The following is a 6,000-nucleotide window of genomic DNA, read 5'->3' as shown; positions in this document are numbered from 1 at the left end:
ACAAGCTCCACGTTGTTCATGCGTTGCTCGTACTGAAGCCTTGTTGATGGCGAGCAGCGTAGCTATCATAGATGTGTTAGGGTTAGCATAGTTCTTCGTGTAACATGCTATCGTAGTGCAACCCTTGCATGTCTAGCCGCCCTCACACCTATCTTAGGTGTGGGGGCGGCACCCCGCTTGATCATTATTTAGTAGATCTGATCCGTTACGATTGCTCCTTGTTCTACAAGGATTAGTTTAATATCTGCAATAGTTAGGCCTTACAAAGGGGTGGAGGATCCAGCGGCACGTAGGGTGTCGTTCGCTGGCCCTAAACAGGATGTTCCGGGGATCAACCTTGTGTTGGTTTTTAGGCCTTGTTTAGGATCGGCTTACGATCACCGTGCGTGGCCGCGAGGCCCAACCGTGAGTAGGATGATCCGATTATGCGGTGAAAACCCTAAATCGTCGTAGATCTCATTAGCTTTATCTTGATCAAGCAGGACCACCATATATTCGTGCACCTCGTACGAATCATGGGTGGATCGGCTCCCTGAGCCGATTCACGAGATAACACGAGAGCCGATCGAGGCTCGTATTTAATGTTTACGTGTATGCCATGCAGGAAACTAAGCGAGGCATCTCCATCACCTTCCTGACCAGGTATAGGTCAGGTGGCACGCCCTTGCATCAGCATCGGACGTGTGACCAGAACGCTTTGCGGGCCGTCGCTCGGAGGGACCTCAGCCAGCCGCAGCTCTAGGTTGTTCCCGGCTCTACGGTGTTGCCCGTCGCTGCCCGCCGGTGGGTTTCTGACGACAACAGTTAGTACTTGGTTTAGTCGTATTGATATTTCATGCACTCTAAGGTTATTTAAATATGAACATTGAATTGTGGAGCTTGTTAACTCCGGCATTGAGGGTTCGTGTAATCCTACGCAATGGTGTTCATCATCCAACAAGAGTGTAGAGTATGCATTTATCTATTCTGTTATGTGATCAAAGTTGAGAGTGTCCACTAGTGAAAGTATGATCCCTAGGCCTTGTCCCTAAATACTGCTATCACTGCTTGTTTACTGTTTTACTGCGTTACTACTGTTGCATTACTACTGCTTGTTTACTGTCCTGGGCAAAGCACTTTTCTGGTGCCGTTGCTACTGCTTATTTATACCACCTGTATTTCACTATCTCTTCGCCAAACTAGTGCACCTATTAGGTGTGTTGGGGACACAAGAGACTTCTTGCTTTGTGGTTGCAGGGTTGCATGAGAGGGATATCTTTGACCTCTTCCTCCCTGAGTTCGATAAACCTTGGGTGATCCACTTAAGGGAAAACTTGCCGCTGTTCTACAAACCTCTGCTCTTGGAGGCCCAACACTGTCTACAGGAAAAGGAGGGGGCGTAGACATCACCTGCCATGGCCAGATATGTGAAACTTAGGTGTAGGATGTGATTTTTATACTTGTGTGCTATGCTTTCTAACTCAATTTGTGGAACCTTGAATCTATGTATTGTATTTAAATATGTAAATTTAACATTCCCTTGAGCATCGCTGATGTATGTATTTTGTTCTTTATGTTAGATTTTTCAACTATTGTTAAGGAAAACCAACAAAGAAAACCTGGTACTATTATTCGTGCCGCATCTGTACTCGTCTCAGTATAACCACCGTACTCGGCTTTATCATCAACTGTACCTACCCCAAAAAAGTGAAATTACGAACGAAGACCAACATATATAATCTTGTACTCCTTTTCGTGCCGCAAATGTACTCCTCTTAGTATAACCGTCGTACTCGACATTCCTAACAACTATACATACCCCAGATAATCGGATATATGAAGGAAAACCAACCTAACTAACCTGGTACTTGTCTCCAAGCTGCACTTGTACTAGTCTCAGTTTCACAACTGTACTCTAGAATACTAACAACTGTAACTACTATAAATAAAAATTGAACGAAAACTAGCAGAAATAGAAGGACCTGCGTATCTGATCTCCCTGAACATCCTGCCATGTCTGTACACGTCTGGAAGTAGAAGGACCAACGTGTACACATATATCTGGTCCAAGCCACAAGCAACCTTTTCTATTTATATGCATCTGGCAGCAGCTTATTACCTCTATTGCACAATTTTCCTATGATGAACTAGCAACTCCTTGTCTGTACAATTTTCAGCAACCATGCTGTATAAACACTTTTGGAAAGAGGATGACCTATAGCTTATTAAGGTATTGCATAGGCAACTCCTATGATAAAGAAATAACAACCCAAAATGTTCGCTGAAAAATAAAGATGACACACATACAGATTGCTTAACATAAGACATGGTTCACGTGATCACGTCACAGACACATCGATGTCGAAGTTTACGTACAATGTTCATGCGCAACAAATGCTAAAACCATGTCCCAACATGGATAAAGTAATCAAAAGCTTAATACAAACAAGACAATGCACTCAAACTTCAAATGACATCAACAGATATAACAACACCCTGCCTGCGTGCGATGATATCACCATAAGGATGGAAGAGAAACATCACCACTTGACCAGCTACTAGTCCCTTCTTTGTAGCAAAATCTTCCCATGCGTCAGGACTTATTATCATCCTACCATCAGTGGAAGGATAGAACTGTCCAACAACATCTGGTGAGTTATCTACTGATAAAACTACAGCACCTGAAGGTTCTAGCTGAAGACCTTGGACAACAATGGTTGGAATTTTCTGCACAGTACAACATAAAAGAAACAAACTAAATATATAAACAAAGATATTCATGTGATGATTTGGACTTCGAAAAACATTTAAAAAATAGAGACACATATTACATACTTACCATCAGGGATCTGTTGATATTTGTGGCAGTGAGTTTGTGGATAAACAATGGTCCCAACCCAGTGCCTCTCCTATTGATAATTACTCTCCAACTAACCAAGATGTTTGTAGACCAATCAAGTGGCCTTGTCATAACAACAACACTGTCTCTACCATACACTGATAACAAAAAAGCAAAACGAAGAAAGTCCGAATAAGCTAATGTTTGTTTAAGGTGGAGACATATTGGATCATAAGTAAAACATATGAAAAAATAAAAATCATATAACCTTCATCTGGTTCTTCATCACTTGATTCACTATAAGAACCACTCGAAGTATAAGATTGGACATTAATGATCTGGGACGTTGTTGATGATTTGCAAGGTCCTACTTTAATTGGTCTATCGGAGTTGTTGGTCATTTCAAACATAATGAAATCACCAGGACGAGATTGGGATTTGCATAGAAATTCCTTCCACCCCCAACCATAAAAACTAGTTACCGACTCATTCTCCACGACATTGAAAGTGTAATTGTTGCCTACATAATCAGAGACACGGACTTCACTTCTGCCATCACATATCATGTTTATCTTGTTCCTAACATAGCATGGGACATTCTACAAGAAAGGGAAACATCCAAAATCAAACATTATGTAAAAATATAAATAATACGTTGGTGCATAAATAAATATGGTAAAAAAATGTACCAGCAAATCTTCAGACTTAACCAACAGCTCTGATATGAAAAAAGAACAATCCCTTGTTTTGGACCTGCATGGTCCATCTGGATTACCACAAACATTGCAGACCATATTGAAGAAAATCCTGCACACATGGAAAAGGAGATCCGTAAGTAAAGTTTCTTAGTCACAAAAAAGCATAAAATAGATGATCTCACAGAGATTACATGTAATAGATATAGAAAGTATTAATTGTTAATTGTAGATCTGATCTATTAGGGTTAAATCTTCAAATATGATTTGTTTTTAAAAGTTGTAGTCCATGGTACTTACCAGTTTTAGGATAAACATAGCAAAGAAAACGAAGAGACAAAAAAAGGCAAAGAAAGAGGAAGACAAAAAAATGCAACGAGTTCTTACTGCAAAAACAAGGGGGTAACGGGAATCAACAGAGATATGAGAAAACAAATATATACCAGATACAGCTACGGAGAAGACCCACCGAGACAGAGAAAGAGGACGATTACTTCGATCTGGTCTGATGGACCAGCAGCACCAGCAGAATCTCTCGGCGTGGGTGTAGACCTAGATGAGGGAAGATGGAAGAGGGAAGAAGAGTGAGAATAGCTGTAAAGTGATAAGGTTGTCTATATATTGAATCCGAGCCGTCTCACTTCCCCAACACTGTAGCATTAAAAAAACCGGAGTAATAAAAGCATTTTGACTCAGATGCTCCCTCCATACTGGATAACTAGGCATATAACCTGACCCAGCGGGAACTACGTAATCCCTGAATGGCTCCTAATTTACGCAGTGAAACGTTCTGATGAGTAATTGGAAAAGGCAAAGCAGCAGTTCCGTGCATGCATTGGCCTCATTAGCACCACTGTACCCATCGTTCTTTACCTATGCAAGAGTAGTGGGGATATGAGAAAAAAAAGACTGTAAACTATCAGAGAAAAAAGGTACTCGTCTTCGAGGCGCACCTGTACTCTACTCAACAGGAAGACTGTACTCGAGAGTTCTAGCAACTGTACACTACATATAATATAAATTATGAACTAAAAGCCAACATAAACAATCTGGCTAATCTTCATCGTGCCGTACATGTACCTGTCTTAGTTGCAACTTCATACTCTAGGCTATGAACAACTGTATCTATCCCATAGAAACAGAGAAATAACAAAACCAACGGAAAACAATATGGTAATCCTCTTCATGCGGCACCTGTACTCGGTTCAGTTGCTCCGCCGTACTCCACAAGTCTTGAACCTGTACCTAGAGAAAACGGAGTTCTTTACAGAGAAACAAACGGAGACACGGCCCTGTACTCCTCTTGGTTCCGACGCTGTACTCGTCAATCATCAATGCTGTACTCCCCAAACATTGAACCTGTACCTGCACTAGAAAAAATGGATTTCTTTATGGAGAAACAAAAAGAAACAAGGTGCCGTAATCCTATTAGTGTGCCGTTATGCATAGCTGTACTCTTCAAGCCATGCATCTGTACCTGCGCTAGAGGAAACGGATATCTTTACGGAGAAACAAACAGAATCACGGTCTCTTACTCCTCTTGGTTCCGATGCTGTACTCGTCTATTAATCAACGCTGTACTCCTCAATCGTTGCACCTGTACCTGCGCCAGACAAAACGGATATCTTTATGGAGAAACAAAGGGAAACACGCTTCCGTACCCCCCTTGGTGCAGAGCTGTACTCGTCTGATCATCATAGCTCTACTCTTCAAGCCTTGCACCTGTACCTGCGCTAAAGAAGACGAATATCTTTCCAGAGAAACAAACAAAGACACGGTCACGTAATCCTCTTGGAACGGACGCGGTACTCGTCTTTCCTTCACCGCTGTAATCCTCAATCCTTGCATATGTACCTGCAATAGAGGAAAACGAAGAACCTTGCAGAGAAACAAACATAAACACGGGCCCGTAATCCTCTTGGTACGGACCCGGTACTCGTCTCTCCTTCAACGCTGTACTCCTCAATCCTTGCACCTGTACCTGCGCTAGAGAAAACGGATATCTTTATAGAGAAACAAAGGGAAACCCAGACCCGTACTCCTCTTGGAACGGACGCGGTACTCGTCTTTCCTTCACCACTGTAATCCTCAATCCTTGCATATGTACCTGCAATAGAGGAAAACGAAGAACCTTGCAGAGAAACAAACATAAACACGGTCCCGTACTCCTCTTGGTACGGACCCGGTACTCGTCTCTCCTTCAACGCTGTACTCCTCAATCCTTGCACCTGTACCTGCGCTAGAGAAAACGGATATCTTTATAGAGAAACAAAGGGAAACCCGGACCCGTACTCCTCTTGATGCGGACGCTCTTCTCGTCTATTCTTCATAGATGTACTCCTCAAGCCTTGCATATGTACCTGCACTAGAGGAAAACGAAGAACCTTGCAGAGAAACAAACATAAACACGGTCCCGTACTCGTCTTGGTACGGACCCGGTACTCGTCTCTCCTTCAACGCTGTACTCCTCAATACTTGCACCTGTAC

Source organism: Lolium perenne, chromosome 3 (genome assembly GCF_019359855.2).
Source record: "Lolium perenne isolate Kyuss_39 chromosome 3, Kyuss_2.0, whole genome shotgun sequence".
NCBI classification, from domain to species: domain Eukaryota; kingdom Viridiplantae; phylum Streptophyta; class Magnoliopsida; order Poales; family Poaceae; genus Lolium; species Lolium perenne.
Note: the sequence above shows the minus strand (reverse complement) of the source record.